The sequence below is a fragment of the Haliotis cracherodii genome, unplaced genomic scaffold (assembly GCF_022045235.1).
Source record: "Haliotis cracherodii isolate W230 unplaced genomic scaffold, xgHalCrac1.p SCAF_3, whole genome shotgun sequence".
NCBI classification, from domain to species: Eukaryota; Metazoa; Mollusca; class Gastropoda; order Lepetellida; family Haliotidae; genus Haliotis; species Haliotis cracherodii.
The window spans coordinates 44,938,494-44,964,020 of record NW_027266286.1 but is presented as its reverse complement, the minus strand read 5'-3'; the positions used below and the strand labels follow the sequence as shown (position 1 = coordinate 44,964,020).

Sequence of the window (25,527 nt, the reverse complement as noted above, 5' to 3'; positions counted from 1 at the left end):
TAAGGTTTAATGTAGCGTCCAAGATTATTGCACTCATATAGCGACGTGTGTGTGTGTGTGTGTGTGTGTGTGTGTGTGTGTGTGTGTGTGTGTGTGTGTGTGTGTGTGTGTGTGTGTGTGTGTGTGTGTGTGTGTGTGTGTGTAGCGGCGTGTGTGTGTGTGTAGCGGCGTGTGTGTGTGTCAGTGTGTGTGTATAGCGACGTGTGTGTGTATAGCAATGTGTGTGTGTGTGTGTTTGTATAGCGACGTGTTTGTGAGAGTGTGAGTGAGTGTGTGTGTGAGTGCATTAGTGTGTGTGTGTGAGTGTGAGTGTATGTGTGTGTGTGTGTGTGTGGCTTCTTGTACTAGTCCAGACTGATGCCGATTTATAGTGCTAGCACATGGAGATACCACGCCGCAGTTTAACATGAATACCCCACTCAGGCACAGTGTATGACCTCAAGCTGACCAGTCCTTGTTTTAGCCCCTTAATGCCAACGCCAGTCAGAGTAACAAGTACCATCTTTTCACGTCTTTTGGTATGACGGGGCCGGGGATCGAAGCCAGACCTTCCACTCTCCAGGCAGATGCTCTAGCACAAGACCACGGAGGCAGTCCACCTTAGTTTGAAGACAGGATGACTTCTTGGTGACAGGAAAAGTCTCTTTGTCCAATCATCACGATTCACTCATCAGTGAGTACATGACATGTACAGCATGACATGCAGAACATGACATTGAGCATGACATCTTCTTTCGTGAGACATGGAATAGAAACTGTAAAATGATATAAGTATATCAAGTGTATGAGTGAGTGAGTGAGTTATGTTGTACACCACTCCTAGCAGAGGTACCAAAGACTGGCCAAGTAGTATAGTCTACATACCAAACAATGCACACTTCAAAATCTATTCTCAGAAAAACATTATGTCCAAGATTTACAAACAGGACATTGCCACTACCAAATTTGCAAAATGGTTAAAAAGTGGTGATTGTTGATATTAGTTATGGCAATGGGGAATTTAAGACACATCATCATTTTGCAGCATAATTTAAATAATTTCAGGTTGTAGAATTTCAGGGCATACAGGTGTCATTAATGACGAGGTGGCATTATACATACATGCATATTTCACATGCTCCTATACCACAGTCCAATTGGAACCAGCACCATTCAGACGCCATTTAAAATGCTGGGGAAAAACACTGATAATTAACAAATTAATCCTAAATCTCTTTACATATTCTTATAGCAGACAAACACATGAAACAGCTTTGATGGATTCCTCCATGCTCCTCCCCAGTTCTTACTGCTGCATTTTTGTCATACCTTTTTTAAACAAACACATTATTTTTATTCAATGTGGATCAACTAAACCTGACCCATCAAAGTCAATTTTAGAGGGACCATTTGAATTTTATCAAAAAATCTTCATCTAGCTGTTCAGATCTGATAAGAGAAGGTACAAACACAAGCCACAGGCGACACTGGTGAAGCCGTTCTGCCAACATGGCACTGGGTGGACTGCAGCATCCCGCTACCTCCGTGTGATGGTGTGCCATACAGGCAATGCTGGTGAAGCCGTTCTGCCAACATGGCACTGGGTGGACTGCAGCATCCCGCTACCTCTGTGTGATGGTGTGCCATACAGGCAATGCTGGTGAAGCCGTTCTGCCAACATGGCACTGAGTGGACTGCAGCATCCCGCTACCTCCGTGTGATGGTGTGCCATACAGGCAATGCTGGTGAAGCCGTTCTGCCAACATGGCACTGGGTGGACTTCAGCATATCCCGCTACCTCCGTGTGATGGTGTGCTATACAGGCAATGCTGGTGAAGCCGTTCTGCCAACATGGCACTGGGTGGACTGTGGGATCTCGCTACCTCTGTGTGATGGTGTGCCATACAGGCACCGCTTGCTGAATTGTCACAGTCTCACTGCCCACATGGGAATACATGGCAATCATTTTGTATATGAATTGATATTGATGCTTTTTATTAATTGATTATTTGCTGCACATCCCGTGAAAGGGAAGCAGTTATAACAATTGCTTTTACCTTCACACTCAAGATTTCCAAACAAGTTGCAGCTTCAATCCAAATATTTATTTTGATCTTTTCATTCATACATGTGAATGAGTTTGGTTGAATGCATGTCAGTTTAATGTTGGGGAGGCTGGAATCGTTGCAGGTCTTAGATGTTTACCATTGTGCCTCATTCCACAAACCGATCTTAGCGCTACGACTATCGTAAGCCTATGTTATAGTATGGTAGTATAATTCTAGCTAAAATTGAGACTTAGGAGCGACTTTGATTCGGCAGAACACTATAAAGATATAAGACTTTTAACTGTGGTCGTCTTTAGAGTGCAACAGACGTCAATCATTTCAGAATATTTTTTTTACAGATAGTCAGCTGACTCCCAGGAGTCTATCATAGCTGTCTCACGTGGCATACAGATAGTAAATAATGACTTCTGTTTTTTAAAAAGACAGCCATGGCTGATAAAACCATGTGGAGCAGTATTCCTATTTGAACTGGACACAACAATTGTTTAAGTGTATTTACTATTCAACAGAAAGAGCTCCTTGTGTTCCTTTAGCAAGCAGAACAGGCCATGGTGTTTATGCTCCAACAAATATCAGGGATCAAATTAAATAGGACCCTAATACTAAAAGATTTCCGATGAAAATCACACAAGGAAAGTGCCATGATTCTAGGATTTCACCAATAATCAATAATTAAGATAATATTTCAAATTTGAAATTGCGGCACATTTTAAATCCAAAATAGTTCATATTAAAGGTTAAATAAGGGATTAACAAATCAATAACCTACCTGGATGATGAAGCCACTTGTCTAATTGCTGCAAAAACCTAAACATTACTTTCCTTTAAATAGTTCCTTTCTTAGCAATAAAGGCTCAAGTTTTTTTATAACTGAAACATAGAATAGCTATGATTTCAATTAATATTTCCTTTATGTGAAAACCTTCCAAAAAGAAAAGAAAAAAAATTATGCAAATAGGCATGTAACAGTAACTCAAAAAGACATAACTGTGAAGTCCAGTAAGTCACACTGACCAGTCAAGCAAACACTGACCGGTCATCACACCCCGAGTCATCTCCATACTATAAAACTATGTAAAGGTTAGATTACTTCCTCCACTATCTCCACCTACATCTGCAACATCTGCAGCAACAACGTCACACTTCCTTGCTGAAATCCACATGCAATGTACGTGACAGCTGACCATGTGATACCATGCATACCATGAGAGCTTGACAAGGCTGACACAGGAAACTAGACAACTATGTGTGCTAGCTGCTTCCTCATGGGGAAGACATTCTCAACAATTAACATTCACAATGTTGTCAATCAATTACCCGTAACCACACAATATTTCTTTCGTGGTTGTACAAAGACTTGAATGCTTCACACAATTTTACATGAATACCAAGGTAAAATCATGACCATTAATAATGAATGCATTTGAAAAATGAAAAATAAGTACAGAGGCAAAATGATTTTATGAACCTATAAGGAACTATGACAGAATTTCTGTCTTAAGCTCAAGGCAATATCTGTTTAAGCAAAAATTTAAATTTTCAAACGCAGTGACTTTCTGAAGTTGCTGTCTTTAAGATTAATAATTTGTATTAATGACTTGTACTCTATGAAGAAATGAAACATTTAACAAAAGGGATTTAATGTATGCAATCAACTCCATAACAGTTAGATAAATATCATCATAAATGTATTGTGGTAATGTAATAGTGGTGTTGTGATTGCTCCAGTCTCAAGTTCTCAACTGTTCTGATCTGGTATTCACCACCTTCTACTCAGAACTTGGACAAAACAGTGAGGATCTGTGAGGCTTGTGTCTTCATTGAAAACAAGTATGGTGAGGTGTGGTGAGGTTTACCGTTGTGTCCAAGATTAATGCACTTATATAGCGAAGCACACATGCGTGCGTGCGTGTGGCTTGTACTCCTCCGGACTGATGCCCATTTATAGTACTAGCCCACTGAGATACCATGCCACAGTTTTAATATGAAAACCCAACTCAGACACAGTATACTGACTCCGAGCCGACCAGTCCTTGTTTTAGCCCCCTTAATGTCGAGCACCAGACAGGTAACAACACGTAACATCTTTTTATCTTTTGGTAAGACGCAGACGGGGATCGAACCCCGGACCTTCTGTACTCCAGGCAGACGCTCTACCACGAGGCCACGAAGGTGGTCGCTGAAGTATTTGTGTTTGTCATTGCTACATGTGATATAGTTTTGTTGACACTAACAGACATATTTTGATGATTGATTCTGTTGGAATTATCCAATCTTATTCATGAATTTACAACTAATTCCCAACACTAAGACATTAAACATTTAGAAACAGCATATTTCCAGCTTTATTAAGACAACTTAAACTTTATTAAGACAATACAACTGGATTAGTTTAATATTGTCTCAATGCTATGCCACAGTTACCCCACTCAGACAGTGCATACTGACACCAAGCCATCCAGTCCTCGCCTTATCCTGTTATGCCGAACACCAGGCAGGGAAACAACAAGTACCATCTTTTAATGTCATTTGGTATGACACTGCCAGGAGTCGAACCACCAACCTTCTGTTGTCCTGGCAGACACTCTACCACTCGTCCACGGAGACAGACAGCTTCATCTCAGTTCAGGAAGGTCACGGGTGGCCCAGTGGCGATTCGCTGTGCAGAGTTGCGTCCCTTGGGCACGCCAGAAACCTATGATTGTGGGTTTGAATCCCGGTTCGCCCCGATTATGTTTCTAGGTTTGTCAGCACCAAACCCGTGCTCGTGGGTTTCATCGAAGTGGTAAATGTCAGAGACCTGCATCACCTTTTGAGGTTGCATGATTAGAAAACAAATTCGATTCACTTTTGCAATCTCGTAAATAATGTCTTGATTGGTCGGATGAAAGGTTATTCATTAAAGTAAAGGTGCACTCAGGAATAATTCAGTTATATGATGGTGGTTTGTAAATAATCGTGACTGAAATAGACAATCCAGTGATTGACATCATGAGCATCAATCCATCAATTTGGGATACGATGACATGCATCATCCAAGCCAGAGAGCCTGATCCAATTAGTTGCCTCTTTCAACAAGCATAGCCACCAGTCTTACGGCATGAGTGTTACAATTGATCTAAATCTTTACAATCCTTAATTTCAATTTCCATTCTGATCCTAGTTTTGACCTTCAAATCAAGATCTCACTTCCCATAGAAGCTACAGTGTTTCTTTTCAAAACAATAAGATTTAATCAATCTGCGTGTTGACCGGTACACAAGCAATTTACCCCCACATTTGTGTGCATATTGAACCCTTTTGTGAGTGAGTGAGTGAGTGAGTGAGTGAGTGAGTGAGTGAGTGAGTGAGTGAGTGAGTGAGTGAGCGAGCGAGTGAGCGAGTGTGAGTGAGTGAGTGTTAACTCTGCATCAGCAATCTTGCAACTAAAACAAAAAAATGGCAGACTCAGGCTTTGGACAAGTCATTTTTCAGAAATATTGAAGTTTATCATCATTCTATAATTGCAATGTGAAAAGATATTGGCAGCATTTACGTCATGAAATTTGATCGTGAAAGAGTTCGTGATCAAGTTCAGATATTTTATGACTGAAGAAACATTGGTCCATTATGAACAAGACAATGACTTGTGGTTTTATAGCAGGACGGCCTTCAGCATGTTGGTTTAATGAACTTACCTCCACGTTTTCATTCTGGGCCAGTGAGTGTACATGCAATAAACGTCATATCATGACTTTTTACAAAAAAATATTTCTAGTTTTTCAGATCCTATTTGGTAGTTTGAAATTGACTCATAAAGTGGTTTGTCAGCTTTGCATGTTAATTGTGACACATCATGGCAAGATTCCTCCAGTGTTATCTGTGTCCATTGTCGGGTTGGAGAATTGTTGACAGGAGATGCAACAACTCCTAAATCAGTTCACTGATGTCAAAACTTCCAGTTATGTTTATATGTGCATCTCTGAAGAACACTAAACCCTGGATGTAATGCCTATATGAAATTATTCTACTGATTACACAATATTTCATATTTAATCTCCAACATATCTATGCACATTTACAGACCCATTCTTGGTGACACTTGGTACAAACGTACTTAACTCTAAGTAGGTCAGTTTGTTATGAACAAGAACACTGAGGATTGATTTCAATATTAAGTTTCAATTGCCACATTTTATGTTTAAATCTTACTGAAATGATTAGAGACAGATCATATTGCCATGGATACAATTTTCAAAACGCAAATTAAAATACCTACATTTGAGCATCTGTTGAATGCAAACCATGTTATTTTCTTACAAAACAGCCATTGTGACCATCGGATCTTCTTTTACCCATCCACAGCATGCATGGGGACTAACCCTGCATTCACCATGGTGTCTTCACAAGCAATCACACAAACCAACATCAGCCTCTTATGTGTGGGGGGTGGTTGGGTAGCCTCCGGTTTGATTCCTGACATGGGTACAATGTGTGAAACCCATTTCTGGTATCCCCTGCCATGATATTGCTGGAATATTGCTAAAAGCATCGTAAAAACAAACTCACTCACTCTTACGTGTGTTGGTTGGTTGGTTTGTTGTTTAACGCCGCACTCAGCAATATTCCAGCTATATGACGGCGGTCTGTAAATTATCGAGTCTGGACCAGACAATCCAGTGATTGATATCATGAGCATCGATCCACGCAATTTGGATCGATGACATGTATCAACCAAGTCAGCGAGCCTGACCACCCGATCCTGTTAGTTGCCTTTTACAACAAGGATAGTCACCTTTTACGGCAAGCATGGGTTGCTGAAGACCTATTCTACCCCGGAATCTTCACGGGGCTCTTACGTGTGGACTACTGAGGACAGATGCACTAGCAGATGGAAGGGGAGATGGTAGACTTCCATAATTTGACATTTCAAAAGAGTCAATAACACGATTTGAAGATAATCCAAAGGATTAAGTTTGTGAAATGGTCTCAGATTCAACTGATAGAAATCTTTGATCCCAAGCTCTAAAACTTTCAAAGCCCTGTACAAATTATTAATCCATTGACACTGCATGAAGCCAGAAGATTTCACTTTGAACAAAATCATTCACAACGGTACATCATTAGATATGTGATCCAGGCCATCAAGCAGTGATCAAGGGACAGGATAGCTGTTAGATTTAAATGAATCCCATAAAGGGCAACTGTTTTTTTTTACAATCCCAGCAGCTAGCTCTTATCAACAAGGGATAAATGTCAGTTCCCCTCTTCAACAATCAACTAATGAGGTGCCATTGATAATCCCACTCCACAGATATCCAGTGCTTTCCCCAGGAGCTTCTGGGAGAGAGGAAAGTAATATTTCATGAGTAGGGATTTAAAAAAAATATTAAAAATATACATCACTGTCAACTCTGACAGTTTGAAATTGGCAAGATCTTTGAAACATATTTTAACCATTCATGAAAGAGACAAATGAAATTCATCATGATTAAGAATGACAAAGTACTGTTTTATGGCACTATCTTTGAAAGGGGATCGATGAAAAGAAATCTGTATGTTGAACTTGCCAAGGAAGCCCTAACAATATCAGAAGGAGCGAAGAAAGATCGGGCAGTTCAAGCACATGACAAGAATTTCTATCAAGAAAATCTGTTTAAAGCTTGATTAATCAATGGAGCATTGTTGCAAATCATTGCCTTGTCATAAGTCAGCATCTGCGTCATTTCTATTTCGGGAAGACAATTTCAGAAATCATATTCGAGTGATGCAAATTGACTCTCCGCTCTCTCATTTTACGAAAAAAAATTCATGAAACAAAATTGGATGAATCAAAAAGAATAGGCTTAATAATAAGAATCAAAATAACATGGGTTTTCCATTCACTCACTAACCCACCAACATGTCCAAATGCAACAGCCAATTGGTGAATTTGAAATTTTTAATTCATGGGTATTCAATCTGTCTGATTGACAGGAGCAGATCTGAGTTCACAAGTGGAATGGACAATTTATTCAAGTGCTCTTTGTGAAATTGATGTTCCCTAAGTGAAATGAACACCGAGATGGTGAGTGACAAGTTGGCATGGTGTCGCATTCATCCGTTACCTTAAGTGGGTGGGTTTTTTAGACAAAAAACATCAAAAGTGTTGATCACAACGTTTTCCAAGTCTTATTTTATAAATACTGATGAAATACATGTAGTGCATTGATATTCAAAAGGTCATCTTAAGATAAGGCATAAATGACTCCCAATCTCAAAAATAAACCATTCTATGACTTTGTTTGCCCAAGTTTAACCATATCAGTGCCAGCAGAATTACAGACTAGCCTGAAGTAACACATGTCAAATATTCCAGTAGCTCCAGCCTTGGGTGTTTACATTTCACAACTTTTGAGATACAATCGAGCATGCTCTTTCTACCAAGATTTCAAAGAGCGTCATACGACCTTGCTCAGAAGTTGTTTGATCAAGGTTACAACATTCAAGGCCTCAGCAAAGCTTTCAAAATGTTTTCTGGTAGACATGTGGAGGACATTTCCAAATTTGATGCATCGGTGCCAAAATCCCTATTTTGACTTGTACCATATGTTCCCCTGATTTTTTCAGGTGAATAATTGACTTGCCTTTGTATGTGTTTGTGATGGGTGCCACTGGTAGGGCAGGATATGCTCACCTTTTCGCAAACACCTGGTATCATAACTATTTGAAAGAGATTCATAAACACATGCTCATGATATTAAACATTTCTAGTGCATACATGAGGTTAAGGTATGACAAGTCCTGACCTGCTCAAACCATAACTATCATGACTGGATCCCAAACCATCAATTATTGGTAAATGTCAATCGTCTGTGATGGGCAAAGTTATCAAGTGCTTATAAAACCAGGAAGTGTGAAATGTGTGGCATAAAAACAGAGCCATATCTATCATAGCTTTATCAACATCAGCTTGATAGTATATCTTCCAGCTACTGACCCAATATGATTTTAATAACTGCATGAACATAAATATGTCTGGCCCAGTAAAGATAACCAAAAGAAGCATGACCAATTCCTCCATATAGACCACAATCTGTGAAGCTTCAGGAGACTTTATGTGTTTCATGTATTGAAAAGCTAACCTAATCTTAATGACAGCATCATAAAATTCATATTCCTTCATCCAGCAGACATTAATTGATTTAATACCACACATAGTATATCTTCCACCTCAGGCAAATGGGAATTTCTAGACACGCTAATAGAACATAAGTCAAAATCCTTAAAGGCTCATTCTGCGTATTAAGCACCTTACATTCCCATGCTGAGTAAATCATAAAAGGTCAATGCTTGAGAATAATCAGTCTCAGTTAGCATCTGAAAGAGATTCCATTGAGCGTAAAGGCAAACTAGTGGTGAATATTACATAAATTGATCAGTAAAAATCAGTGATGACAACAGGTGTTCACAAAAAAGTAACCATGTCCAGTAAAGTCACACTGTAAGTATATAAGTTCTGTAATGTCACATCGTAAGTATAAACACACTGTCAAGTCACACTGTAAGTATATAAGTTCTGTAATGTCATATCATAAGTATTAACACACTGTCAAGTCACACTGTAAGTATATAAGTTCTGTAATGTCATATCATAAGTATTAACACACTGTCAAGTCACACTGTAAGTATATAAGTTCTGTAATGTCATATCATAAGTATTAACACACTGTAAGTATATAAGTTCTGTAATGTCATATCATAAGTATTAACACACTGTCAAGTCACACTGTAAGTATAAACACCTCATAAACTTGCACTGTAAGTACAAAAGTTCTGTAAATGGTTATCCAGGGTATGAAAGCCCCTATAAAGGCACATCATGAGTAAAACCTCCTTGAATGGGTCAGTGTTTGAGTTTAAACAAGGAGGGTAAGGAGCAAGCAGAGGCACAGAGTGAACGTTGTTTTTGCCAGTCAGCAACGTTCCAGCTGTAATCAAGTTGGTTGATTAAAGGCATAAGCACAGATCAATGATCTGTGCATGACGACACGCAATCAGTCTCCGAGTCCGACACTAATCTTCTTAAGTCATGCTGACGACAGGCATAGGATGCACAGGACCTATTTCCAACCAGAGCCCCATGGGATGCAGAGGACCTATCCATAACCAGAGCCCCATGGGATTCAGAGGACATATCCCTAACCAGAGCCCCATGGGATGCACAGGGCCTATCTCTAACCAGAGCCCCATGGGATGCAGATGACCTATCCCTAACCAGAGCCCCATGGGATGCACAGGGCTATTTCTAACCAGAGCCCCATGGGATGCAGACCTATCCCTAACCAGAGCCCCATGGGATGCACAGGGCCTATTTCTAACCAGAGCCCCATGGGATGCAGACCTATCCCTAACCAGAGCCCCATGGGATGCACAGGGCCTATTTCTAACCAGAGCCCCATGGGATGCAGACCTATCCCTAACCAGAGCCCCATGGGATGCACAGGGCTATTTCTAACCAGAGTCCCATGGGATGCACAGGGCCTATTTCTAACCAGAGCCCCATGGGATGCAGAGGATCTATTCCTGACCAGAGCCCCATCGGATGCACAGGGCCTATCTATAACCAGAGCCCCATGGGATGCACAGGGCCTATCTATAACCAGAGCCCCATGGGATGCAGACCTATCCCTAAACAGAGCCCCATCGGATACAGAGGATCTATTCCTAACCAGAGCCCCATCGGATGCAGAGGACCTATCCCCAACCAGAATACAAAGGGGTCAGAGGACCTATTCCTATCCAGGATCCCTTAAATGACATATTTAACAATATTCCGGCAATATATCCCAGACACCAATTACAAGCTCCACATACTATACCCATGTGTAGAATCAAACCTGGGAACTAACGTCACCATGTACCACTAGACTGCCCAACTACCCCTAAACATCAGAGATGCACATGGAATCATATTTCCTTCTTTAAATGTTCAATCAAGACATTACATTTTATGTACACATGTATTTCCCAAAGCTCCTCACAGTTCCCTTTGATCCTGACACAGCAAGCACAAGGAAGATGACATCTGTGACTCCTTACACTGATAGGTTCTTGGCATGCACCATTCTCAGAATATTGCAGTTGACCTGTTTTTTAACCTATGCCAGAAGAAATCTGTTGTGCCTAAGATCTTTTGTTTACTGCCCAATATCTTCACACTGTGAGAGAATATATGTCATATTTGGATCTTTGTTTCAACATATTGAACAGATCCCAGACAATACATCATGGAAGGAAGTCTGACCTGGAACCTTAAATATCTAAACTGATGAAGTTGTGGTATCAGTTATCCCAATAATAATGAAAATTTCATCAGTCACATTCTTTCTTTTTCTCAATATTTAAACTGTAATTTCTTTGAAAATACATACAAAAGTAATTGTCAACCCTCTTGTCTTTGGCTTTAAGTCAACGTGACCAAACCATAATTAGTTGCAATCTAAGCTGTTTTCAGATAATGGAAGAATATCACAATGTCAAAGGTATCCTGGACTTCCTTAGGATACCTAGGGGCATCTTGGGCTAAATGGGGGTGCCTAGGGGTATCCTGGGCTTCTATAGAACCACTGGGGGTCTTCTGGGCTTCTATAGAATAACTAGGTGTCTTCTGGGCTTCTATAGAATACCTAGGGGTCTCCTGAGCTTTTATAGAATATCTAGGGGTCTCCTAGGCATCTACAGAATACCTAGGGGTCTCCTAGGCATCTACAGAATACCTAGGGGTCTCTAGGCATCTACAGAATACCTAGGGGTCTCCTGGGCATCTACAGAATACCTAGGGGTCTCCTGGGCTTTTCAGAATACCTAGGGGTTTCCTGGGACCTTGCTTGGGGATCCCCAAGAGCCCCATCTTTCAGGCATGTGATGAGACTTGGTTGTGCTCATGACAAAAGTGCTGGAATCAGTGTTTCCACAATCAGTCATCATTACTTCCTGCTCTTGGGCATTGGTGTGGCCCTTTAAAGAGTTGCGTCTTCATAGCAGCCTCAATCTGCTGATTTTAAGCTTGAATCTCAGATTCACCCTGATTATCATCTTTGTTTTGTCGGTGGCATCCATAGTTGTGAATTTTACAAGTTAAAATTTACAGCTGTCTGTTTTAGATTTCCTCCCACATTAAAATGGAATGAGTAACTAATGAAAACAGAAATACACTTAAATAATTCACTCACTCTGCCCTTCCATATAGTGTTAGCCCATTGAGATACCATGCCCCAGTTTATCAAGAATACCCACTCAATCACATTTTATATGGACTCTTGAGCCGCCCAAACATCGTGATATCCCCTTAATGCCAAGTTCAAGGAAGAAAAATATTTCTGAAGTAGCATCATTTAACGTGTTTTGGTATGACATTACAAGGAATTGAACCACTGATTCCACAAGCAGTCACTGTTTCCCAGCAGTGAGTGGGTACCCGGTAGGATGAGATGGTAATGTGGCTGTTAACCTTCTAGCGCCTCACAGGCAGCTTGGGTTGTATACTCCCCAGGGAGCTGAGAATGAAAATCCATTCACCGGGGTAATAATAGTGTAGCGCTATGAGCATCCACTCGGTGAATGGAATCTGGGGCATTATACATGCACTGAGAAAATAAAGCCACAAGTGGCAGATGGTGGCAAACTGTCACTACAACTCTGTGCAGTGAGCTGCAGTGCCTTAAACCACTTGGTGCTTTCTGGAAATGGAATTAACTGAAGACTGTCCACGCGCTGTCAGGACAGAAGAGCACCAAACACCTTGTCACCAACTCACCAAGGTAATCGGACTCCAAACTTTACTCTCACGATTTTCACTGTCAAATAAATACCCACTAAGTTAATATCAAAACACCTCAAGTGCTTGGGGTATTATAGAAAGAAAATCCAATGCCTTAAGATACAACATGGGCCAGATGAAAAAACATTCTTGACAGAGCCTCGGTAAGTCCTTGCTACAAACTATCCAAACCTTGAAAACACAACATGACACATGTCAGAACGACTTCACCTTAAGCGCAAATAATTAATTCCCTTCCCATTACGCCTTCCCCACATCAATATCTCCCGCCAAGAACTTGATGTCAGCACCATACCATGTGTCAAAGCATCAAAAGAAAAAAACACCATGTTGTCAATGTCATTGACTAGCCAATAAAACACCAATTTGTTGTTCATTAGAAACATAGCATGAGAAGCCACATGTGCCATGAGCCTTCTACATCTTGTCAACTGTGAGGAACCTGGTGCAACGTGTCAAAAACACAATCATCAAGGGCATCAATCAAGCACTACTTATCAAACATTTGTGTCTTAGATCAAAGCCAGGAAAGTAGGAATATGCTGGTGACAGTGATTTTGGTGAATTTGGGGCAATTAGAAGATAAACCTAGTGTGATTTCAATTCAGAGGTTTCAAACTTCAATTTGATACCTGTAAATATGAATTGATACTGAACATGGTTTCAAAGTTGAAACACTTGTTACAGGTACCCAAACAGTAATTGTTAATATAATACTTGAACCACTGCATTGAGACAAAACATAATCACACAGGCAGAGAGGCTGTGAGCATCATTCGACCTGACATCCCTTAAGAAAAATGAAACTTTTATAATTTTTTCTTCTGAAGTACACACCACTACTATTATGATGTCATAAAGTCATACTTCTAATGCTGTAAAATCATGAGGTGAGGTGAAAATGGGTTTAACGTTGCGTCCAAGATTATTACACTTATATAGCGACGTGCATGCATGTGTGTGTGTTTTTGTGTGTGTGGCTGCTTGTACTAGTCCGGACTGATGCCGATTTATAGTGCTAGCTCACTGAGATACCATGCTGCAGTTTAACATGAATAACCCACTCAGACACAGTATACTGACTCCGAGCCAACCAGTCCTTGTTTTAGCCCTTTAATGTAGAGCGCCAGACAGGGTAACAACAAGAAATATCTTTTTACGTCTTTTGATATGATGCGGCCGGGGATCGAACTCCGAACCATCCTCTCTCCGGGCGTACGCTCTACCACTAGACCACGGAGGCGGTCTGTAAGACAATGAGGCATGCTTATCAAGAGATCAAAGTTGATAACATTGAAAATACTATGTCCCAAAATGACATGTTTTCAGCCCATTTCAACCATTCCATGTACAAACATCAGTGAAAGCCATCAGTAGCGCCATTAGGCTCCACACAATGAACCAGATTCCTTCCCTCCATACAGTCCCTAAGTACATTTAAACATTGCTAATGCATCACTGACTATCCAGAATGATCATCATTAAGCTCCTACGCTGGGAATCCTAGTGATAAGCACACACTTGTGACAGCATTTAGAACGGTCAATGTATCAAAGGTCTCCAGTGTCCAATACTGGTCAATCGGTCATCATCAGCTAGTTGTACCATGCTAGAAGAATGATAGGACTTGCGGTGCAGCCCGTATGGCTATATTCAAGAACCATCAGGGCAAGTTTGTGACACAATGTGTAGTACCAGAATTCCAGAGTGTTGTATGAGTAATGGTATATGAATGGAATTCCCATGGGACACTTGCAGTGTTAAATGCCATGATTTAGTCTTCAAGTAGCAGAATGGTTACACATATTTATGGAAATCAAACACACTTCATGAACAGACTTCTTCAAGCTACAGATGCCATGGGTAATTTTGAAAAGGTTTTGACCTGAGGCCAATATAGATTTGTTGATGTGTATATATTATCAGGTTTTATTGAATATTAAACTATATAGACTACATATTATTATTAACAGAATGGGAAATAACAGTAAAACCACATATGCACTGAACCCTTTTCAATTTAATTCAAAATAGTACAAGAATAGGTCTAACCGGCCAATTTAATTAAAATGAGATATTTTACTCTAATACAATACATCTCTGTCTGGAGATCTGAGAGCACCCCTACAGGAAGTTATGTCGGGGGAACTTTTTTATCAGTTTATCAGCATCGATGCTTCTCAATTCCTGGCACAAGTGAGTGAAGCATTCAGATAAGCATGTTTCTTTATTTTGAAAACAAAACAGAATCAATGAATTCCGAGCACAAAAAAATAAAGCAACGCAATTATATTGTTGTGGATATTTTATACATTCTGTCATTTGACTAGTGAAAGAGCAGTTTTCTGTGACAGACATCACATTTCCAAATGGAGGCAGTAAATAAATGAACTGCAAATTGTTTTAGAAAGGTGACATTTGATTGGCTCAAGAACCCACACAGCCTTCAGATTATTTGGGCTGTCAGAGTTTGCCTAGTGTTCACCTGACATGACCTTCTATGGAGGTATACTCAAATACTGATGGAGTGAGGTATCCAATCTGAGTGAAAGACCTGATTTTAATTATGTGGTCAGACATGGTGGTCTGAATTAATCAATCTTGACCAAACAATCCAGTGATTGATATCATGAGCATCGATCCACGCAACTGGGATAATGACATGCATCAACCAAGTCTGTGAGCCTGACAACCCGATCCCATAGTTGCCTCTTACCACAAGCATAGTTGCTGAAGACCTATTCTATCCCGGATCTTCATGGGTCTAGTCCATAAAGATGTGTGTGTGTGTGTGTGTGTGTGTGTGTGTGTGTGTGTTGTGTGTGTGTGTGTGTCTGTGTGTCTGTCTGTGTGTGTGTATGTGTGTGAGTGTGTGTGTCTCTGTGTGTGTGTCTCTGTGTGTGTGTGTGTGTGTGTGTGTGTGTGTGTCTTTCTCTCTGTGTATGTGTGTCTCTATGTGTGTGTCTGTGTGTGTGTCTCTGTGTGTGTCTGTGTGTGTGTGTGTGTGTCTGTGTGTGTGTGTGTGTCTCTGTGTCTGTGTGTGTGTGTCTGTCTGTGTGTGTGTCTCTGTGTGTGTGTGTGTGTGTGTGTGTGTGTGTGTGTGTGTGTGTGTGTGTGTGTGTGTGTGTGTGTGTGTGTGTGTGTGTGTATCTGTGTGTGTGTGTGTGTGTGTGTGTCTGTGTCTGTGTGTGTGTGTCTATGTGAATGTTGGTTAACAGCTGTAATATTCAAGCTATATCACCAGCCAAAAGAATCAAGTAAATGTCAATGTCCTGTGACACACAATATCTAGGTCGGACCACCCAACCCAATGTTGTTGCCTCTTATGACAAGCAATGGAGTGTTGACAACCTGTAGAGAGGAGGTACAGTCTACACCAACAAGTTTGTTTGTTTGTTTGTTTGTTGGTTGGTTTGATGCCACACTCAATATTCCAGCTATATGACAGCAGTCTCTAAATAATCAAGTCTGGACTAGACAATCCTGTGATTGACATCATGAGCATCGATGACATGCATCAATCAAGTCAGCGAGTCTGACCACCCGATCCCGTTAGTCACCATTATGACAAGCATGGGTTGCTGAAGACCTATGCCCTACCAGGATCTTCACAGGTATCCCATCCCAAGTATCCCAAGGTTGATACTATTTGTATTATGAATTCTAAATAAGACTGACCTCACACATAGATACAAGCAGTCCTGGCAACAGTGATTTGCACATCATAATGAAATAGCGCAAAATCAGAAGTATTATGAAAAACAATCATGATAATTTTTTCTTGTATCAAGTATGTAACCATAAGCTGACCCTTTCCACTTGTACAAGATACAATCCATCTCAGTTATCAATAAATTGTTAATGACAGAGAATGTCTTTCCACATGGAGATGTTCCGAACAGTAATCGTAAGAAAATCAGGGTTTCTGCGTTAACAAGAGTTAACTGTACACGAATGTGTGAGTTTTTCGTTTTAAGACAACGTCAACAACATTCAAGCTATTTACTGACTCAGGGTCACTAAGCCAGTGGTTGACGTCATGAGCAGCACCAACAAAGTCAAGGTACAACTACACACAATCATGTCACAGATAACCAATTCATGCTACTCCTGTAAGTCAGGACCTAGCTTCAGGACCTGTATTCCAAACCCATATTCAGGACCTGTTATTCTGGTCCTATAATTTAGGACATTTTATTTAGAACCCAATGTTCTGAACTGATAAATAATGAACCTATTTTCAGGACCTATTATTTTGGTCCTATATTTAGGACCAATTTTTCTGGCACGACATTCAGGACTTATTATTCTGAACCTATTTTTCAGATAAATGGACCTACATTCAGAAGCTATTTTTTTACCCAAATCCTTATTTAGCCTATTAATACATCTTCCCATTATTTTTCTCTGACTGAAAAGTATATTTCCAAATGCTGTTTTTTTTAAATTCCATAGTTCCCAAAACATATATCAGTTGAAAAAATTGTTATGTTACAGGAAATGAATATCAGCAAAGTGAAAGCCTTGATAGGCGTGTTCAATATCATTTATCTGTCAACAAGATCATTACATCAATTTGCAACAGGTCACTGAGTACAGTCATTCAAAATCAGAAGCGGTGAAAAGATTTCATCCCTGTAATCAAAACGAGATTATCAATAAGTAATTTTTTACCCAGCAACACGCAGGTGTATTGATTGCCAATATTTACCTGGAAGCACCGTCAGGTAACACTCCGATGTCCGTACTCACAGTCAATGCAACGCTCCTCAAGTCATACACTGGTGTTTGTTGTTGAGAACAACCACTTGTGAACAGTCCATAATGTATGCAGGCATATGATCACTTTAATGTGGGGGCCAGTGTAAATTGGGAAAACAATTACATGCGATAATAAATCTATTCATGAAAGGTCATGCATTGTTATTCAGACAAGGTCAGTGTAATTTTGAATGTGTTGACATTCCTGCAAAATTAATTGTTTCATTATTGCTCTCACATAAATGGCCTCAGGGGAGTGGGCTGACTTTATTTCGGCACAGGCGATGAAAATACAATAATTGTAGACTTAATCAGACAATATTAACATGTCTGCATAGGAAGCGAAGAGAACTTCTGACATAGAATGCAAGGTTAAAACTAACACCTTGAACCAGTCTTCAAAATATCATATATATCAAAAACTGTTGATATTTTAATACTTAATTAACATATATGACCCAATTATGGTTGGGTAATTCATTATATTGGGTAATTCTTAAACTTTGAAATCAGTAAATTATTCTTCTCAAAACATTTTCCATATATTTTTCAGATAATAATAATGATAATAATAATAAAAGTGACAAATCCAACATACATTACTGCTAAAAGTCCTTATGTAATGCATTGTGCCATAGACTGATAAGGTACATATTTGGGTAAAGTAAGGTTCAAGATTCAGGCAGCAACACTTGATAGCTTGAGTGAGTGAGTGAGGTTTTATGCTGCTTTTAGCAATATTCCAGCAATATCAAGGCGGGAGACAACACAAATGGACTTTACACATTGTAGCCATGTGGGTAATGGAACCCAGGTTTTTGGCGTGACGAGTGAACGAGTAACCACTAGGCTACCCGACCGCCCCTTTCTTGTCTGGTGCAATTCTGGCTACTTCTACCTACCCTACTTTGGTTCATAGCCATTGGCTACCTTCAGTTCAGTGAAGAAAAGAATAATGCTGTTCAGTATTTTTCAAAATCCCAAATCATCAAAAAGTACCAGTGCACCAGTAGACCGATCTGTGTAGCAAGTTTCATTCTGAAATATTCAACAATTTTGGACTTCTTCTCCGCGAACAAGCACAACCCTTATTTACAGTAAAATCCAACTTGTCGGCATGAAAACATAAAAAATAATAAAAAATAAATATCCCAAATCATCAAAAGAAACCAGTTCACCAGTCGACTGATCTGCACAGCAAGTTTCATCTGGAAATATTCATCAGTTTTGGAAAACAGACAGCTGAAAGATTTGTGAAACCGGGGGCATAACAGGGGCCTTAAGCCACTTGAACACCCAATCTCAATGGAAATACATTTAAATTCATCTATATTCCAAAGTTCCTAGTTGTACCCTGTTTAAATAAAGGAGGCCATCACACAAAGAGATCCAGAGGGGAGGTGATGGTGTTTGCACAACCCCCACACATCCCCCCCTCACATCTCATCCCCTCTTCCTCTTCCTGAAGTCTACCAAAAGTTGGATGATCAGGTATTTTGAGTATTAATGTGTCAGAACAATATGACAAAGTCATCTGATGATTTTTTCGGAAAATGCACCCATCCGTTTCCCAAAGCGGTGTCCGCACCTTATTCAAAAGACATGAGCTTTCCCTGACCAAAGCATACCAGCTAAAACACAACCTTTGGAATTTTTTAAACCATCGACAGATGTTGTCCAGGATTCCTGCAAGGCTTCTAAACTCATTCCTAAACTGATCTTTGACTCACCTTCAGCATTTGTACACCATAACCAATCTCAAAGCCGCAATATCAGATACTGGCAAAATCCATCATCAAGATATTTCATAATTCACGATACAAATGTGATTTACGTTCCAATATTGGCAATATGAAAACAAAGACTCCCTAACCCAGTGCCATAACAGAATGCTGGAAAGGTGTGGGGATTTATTGCAAATCACTACATCTCGGCCTCACAAGAGAGGATTTGGGGCGAAATTCATGTACTTATTCTGACCTTCAATAACCTTATATTTTCATAGGAAAGAATGCTGCTTATATAATATTGAGAAAATAACAAAATCTCTCCTGAAAAATTAGATTTCACCGCAGATCTATCAACCCAAAGCACCTGCTTTGAATCGATACATTGTTCTTTAGTTCATTTGGCCCCTGGGTATTTTGGGATACCAGGAAGAGACCTTAATACCAAAGGTTTTTATAATAAACAAATAAATCTAGGCTGCTAAATGTATTTGGAAATGGATCACACTTTCTTTCTTAATAATTCATGCTATGCTGTAAACTTTCTAGTTCCCTTGAGGAAAGCCTCAGCATCAGATTGCACAACTAATCAATACAAGGTGTGGAAGAAACCTTGAAACAGTAAGCCTCTAGATATATACCTAAAACAAAGTTACAATGAAGTCTCTTGCCCAGGCGAAGTGAGTGAGTGAAATGGGGTTTTTCGATGCTGTACTGAACCACTTATTGTAATTGTGGTCTCACCCCGTCCAGATATACACCCCCACAACACCTCTCCATCCTCAAGTTGCATGAAGGAAGCTGTCCTTGGTATAAACTGAAATATTTAGGATTTCACTCATTTGGAGAAACAGCAAGTTCCACATGGTACCTTGGCCGATTCTTTAAACCAGTAGAATCTGTTGAAGCACTTCTGAAGAAATATTTTTTTAGTCTCTTCTATAGATTCTTTGATTGCTATATGCTATGAGCATGCCTCTCGTGCTGTTTATTGCTATATGCTATGAGCAGGCCTCTTGGAGTTAGGTGCTGTTTATTGCTATATGCTATGATCAGGCCTCTTGGAGTTAGGTGCTGTTTATTGCTATATGCTATGATCAGGCCTCTTGGAGTTAGGTGCTGTTTATTGCTATATGCTATGAGCATGCCTCTCGTGCTGTTTATTGCTATATGCTATGAGCAGGCCTCTTCGAGTTAGGTGCTGTTTATTGCTATATGCTATGATCAGGCCTCTTGGAGTTAGGTGCTGTTTATTGCTATATGCTATGAGCAGGCCTCTAAGAGTTAGGTGCTGTTTATTGCTATATGCTATGAGCATGCCTCTTGGATTTAGGTGCTGTTTATTGCTATATGCTATGAGCAGGCCTCTCGTGCTGTTTATTGCTATATGCTATAAGCATGCCTCTCGTGCTGTTTATTGCTATATGCTATAAGCAAGCCTCTTGAAGTAAGGTGCTGTTTATTGCTATATGCTATAAGCATGCCTCTTGAAGTAAGGTGCTGTTTATTGCTATATGCTATAAGCATGCCTCTTGAAGTAAGGTGCTGTTTATTGCTATATGCTATAAGCATGCCTCTTGAAGTAAGGTGCTGTTTATTGCTATATGTTATGAGCATGCCTCTTGAAGTTAGGTGCTGTTTATTGCTATATGCTATGAGCAGGCCTCTTGGAGTTAGGTGCTGTTTATTGCTATATGCTATGATCAGGCCTCTTGGAGTTAGGTGCTGTTTATTGCTATATGCTATGAGCATGCCTCTCGTGCTGTTTATTGCTATATGCTATGAGCAGGCCTCTTCGAGTTAGGTGCTGTTTATTGCTATATGCTATGATCAGGCCTCTTGGAGTTAGGTGCTGTTTATTGCTATATGCTATGAGCAGGCCTCTAAGAGTTAGGTGCTGTTTATTGCTATATGCTATGAGCATGCCTCTTCGAGTTAGGTGCTGTTTATTGCTATATGCTATGAGCAGGCCTCTCGTGCTGTTTATTGCTATATGCTATAAGCATGCCTCTCGTGCTGTTTATTGCTATATGCTATAAGCAAGCCTCTTGAAGTAAGGTGCTGTTTATTGCTATATGCTATAAGCATGCCTCTTGAAGTAAGGTGCTGTTTATTGCTATATGCTATAAGCATGCCTCTTGAAGTAAGGTGCTGTTTATTGCTATATGCTATAAGCATGCCTCTTGAAGTTAGGTGCTGTTTATTGCTATATGCTATGAGCAGGCCTCTTGGAGTTAGGTGCTGTTTATTGCTATATGCTATGAGCAGGCCTCTTGGAGTTAGGTGCTCTTTATTGCTATATGCTATGAGCAGGCCTCTCATGCTGTTTATTGCTATATGCTATGAGCAGGCCTCTTGGAGTTAGGTGCTGTTTATTGCTATATGCTATGAGCATGCCTCTTGAAGTTAGGGGCTGTTGAAATGGACTTACTGTCAGTATTAGTATTATTAGTATCATGCCACAATCAACAATATTCAAACTGTGACACTAATGATGGTTATTTATATAAAGCATCAGTTATTTAATATAAAGCATTGGACTGACCTTTATGAGGGGTCATTAAAGTTGGGTTCTTCAAGATTGCACATGTTCCTATTACGTTTTTACGTCATTAATTTAGACTAGCCTATGTTTCAACTTATAAAATTATGATAGATTTATGAGACCAGGTGCAACCTGGTTGTCTCGTGCAACTGGATTTTTATTTCATGCAACTGGTGCAGGCTCAATCATTTTCCTTCAATCGAGTCATACAAACAAACATGAGCCCGAGGATCAAGGGAATATAGTGAGTGAGTATGATTTTACGCCGCTTTTAGTAATATTCCAGCAATATCACAGTGGGGCACACCAGAAATGGGCTTCACACATCGTACCCATGTCGGGAATTGAACCCGGGTTCCCTTTAACCACTAGGCTACCCGACTGCCCCTAGGGAATATAGAATCCCTAGGTTGACACTTACACAATGCCAGTATGTCCATGAACCATCCATCCTTCACGTTTTGCAGTGTCACTCACATTTTCTGGTTCTGGATCTAGTCAGGATTATTACAGCTTCATAAAGGAAGTCTGTAAATGATCAAGTCTTGACAAACAAGTGGTGGGCAGCATGAGCAAAAACTCACGGCACCAGAGTGCAACCGGCACATCTCAACCTAGGGCAACCAGTAGGAGTATGTCTACCACCATAGCTTTTAAAACAGAGAACTTGTATATCTCAAAGGGCAACCTGTAGCTTCGTATATCCCACCATAGCAGTCATCTTAATGTACTTGTATATACCAGAGGGCAACCTGCAGACCTCTACCACAATATCATATCTCTGAATACTTCTATATCTTCAAGCGCAACCTACAGACCTCTACTACAATATCATATCTCTGAGTACTTGTATATACCAGAGGGCAACTTACAGACCTCTACCACAATATATTATCTCTGAGTACTTGTATATCTTCAAGGGCAACCTACAGACCTCTACCACAATATCATATCTCTGAGTACTTTCATTTTTCAGAAGGCAACATATGTAGATCTCTACCACAATATCCTATTCTCTCCATACTTGTATATCTTCAAGGGCAACCTACAGACCTCTACCACAATATCATATCTCTGAGTACTTGTATTTTTCAGAGGGCAACCTGTAGATCTCTACCACTAAATAATATTTCTCTCCACACTTGTATATCTTCAAGGGCAACCTGTAGATCTCTACCACAATATCAGATCTCTCAGTGTACTTGTAATCTTGAAGGGCAACCAGTAGATCTCCACCTCAGCCCTTAAAGCATATATCTGGAGAGTACTTAGAGAAGGTGACATGACACTTGTGAACAGACTTGACTGGAGGCTGCCCTGATGCACAGCCTTTTCCCCCAGGCCCTGCAATAGACCTGAATGTCACAATCATTTCTGTGACCACTTTCCACATCCACCAGCACTAGCCCACACCTGTAGGCAACAACTCGCCAAACAATATTGTTGTAAATATTTGATGACAACATACTCTAGATGGACCAAAATGGCATGGCATTCAAAAATTACAATTATTTTCTCCCTCTCACATGTTCACATTCTGTGGCTTGGAGAAAGATCATTTCTGATTTTTATATTTTTACCACCAAAGACTTTGGAAATCAGTGTCAGTACTAAACAGGTTCACATAAAAGGTCACACAGATGGTCAAATGAACCAGTGGTTAGAGACCGATATTTATCAGCTACAAAACCATACATTTATTACTTTAAATCTATAAGAATGAATTTTTTTTAAAGAAAAACACCTTGCAACAATTATTTTGGGGGAAGGCATGTTTTTTCAACAGCATGAAGCATAATTATTTTTTTTACTTTTTTTCAAGAAGTTTCAGGAACAATTTATTTTTGTCGATAAAATCCCAGACATCCCCCTAGAATATTGTATGGGCAGTCCCTAATTAAAATAATACTCCAGAAAATGTTCCCCAGTCCCATTTTAAACACTGATTGTTGAAAGAAAAGCATTAAACACATTACCTATAGCCCTGATTCTTATCATCACCTAAAACTTTCCGTGCTTTTGCAACCAAAGGTGGAGGAGGTCATTATTTGCTTGGAACAATATCATATTGTATGTGTGTGAGATATACTCGGAAACCAAGTCCAACACGACCTGTCAGTACATAGCCAATCACAAAACACTGTAATCAGTGCACGAAATGGGGGTTACATTAAAACAGATATGGAAAATACTGTTCCATGTTTTGTGAGGGAGTGTTGTGAGACCACTCAGCTGTGTGACACTCACTCACTCACTCACCCACCCACACACTCACTCACCCACTCACCCACCCACCCACTCACTCACTCACTCACTCACTCACTCACTCACAGGGACCAACAACATCACAGATTCATAGCTCAAGTAATAGTGAAACAGTGAGTGAGTGAGTGAGTTGGGTTTAACTCCGCTTTTAACAGTATTCCAGTTATATCACAGCGTGTCAGCTTGATGTGGGAAGAAAGCTCAAAGTGATGCAAGTCTCAGATGTTTACCACTTCGGTGAAACCCACGAGCACGGCTATGGTGCTGACAAACTTAGAAACATAATCGGGGCGAACCGGGATTCGAACCCATAGTGTAACAGTGAAAAATGGTATTGGTCATTACCAGTGGGTAGAAACACTGTAAGACAGATGTGAACTATCTGTTATACTTTGTAAATAGCAATATATGTTCACAGCCAAACTTTGTACCCTGAAATTGCTGTCAGCCCTGCTAAAGTATTGTGTCAGTGCACAATTGAGACCATCTATATCAACTCTGTATCAGGTTGGTTAATGAGCATTCTACCATAAATTTGCAAAAAAACAGCACTTGATTCTGATTGGTCAATGAAGGGTATTAAATCACAATAACTACCTCAGACTGAAACAGGTGATTTGATGACTACGGTGCACGCGGTTAAAAATTTAATTTAGTGTGGTTGGATCTACAGGTAACCTCTCAATATTGAAAACACAGTAGAATTATCTCCTAATTTGAAACCATTCAAATCTACAATGTTCTCAAGTAATTACATAGGGCTCATTTCCTGTGACTGACATTTGCATGCTACAAACTGTTCCAAGTATACAGAGCATGCACAAGATGTCCTACTACAATTAAACTCATTGCATGATCAAATCAGTTCTTCTATTTTCTCTAGCTACAGAAGAACTACGTAAACATGTCTGTCCATCACAGGTGTTCCATGGTAATTCAGTACAAATGTCTGTCCTCATAATTTACACCTTTGTGTTTGGTAGGTAAGTGTTCTCAAGGATGTTTCTTCTTCAAGATATGATTTGTTTGTTTGTTTGTTTATTTGTTGTTTAATGGCGCACTCAGCAATAGTCCAGCTATATGATGGTCTGTAAATAATTGAGTCTGGACCAGACAATCCAGTAATTGACATCATGAGCATCGATCCATGCAATTGGGATACGATGACATTCATCAACCAAGTCAGCGAGCCAGACCACCCAATCATGTTAGTCGCCTCTTAAGACAAGCATAGTCGCCATTTACGAAAAGCATGGGTTGCTGAAGACCTATTCTACCAAGACATGCACAAAGCAAAGCTGAAGCAACCTCATAGAAATCTATGGAACAATAAAAGTTTGTTCAGCAATACCACACTATAACTGAACAGTAATTGAACAT

At 39.9% G+C, this 25,527-nt stretch overlaps 1 protein-coding gene across 4 annotated transcripts in view; it reads right to left on the bottom strand.

Annotated features, from left to right (window-relative positions):
* LOC139473564 (synaptotagmin-7-like) overlaps positions 1-25,527 on the bottom strand; it is a 422,936-nt gene that overhangs the window by 152,766 nt on the left and 244,643 nt on the right. The window contains exon 1 of one of the 4 annotated variants that reach the window (XM_071256219.1): positions 17,561-17,646. The exons of the other annotated variants lie outside the window; for them this stretch is intronic. The gene's annotated coding sequence lies outside the window, so the exon portion shown is untranslated. Of the gene's footprint in view, positions 1-17,560; positions 17,647-25,527 lie in introns of those variants that run through there. 4 annotated transcript variants of the gene reach the window in all.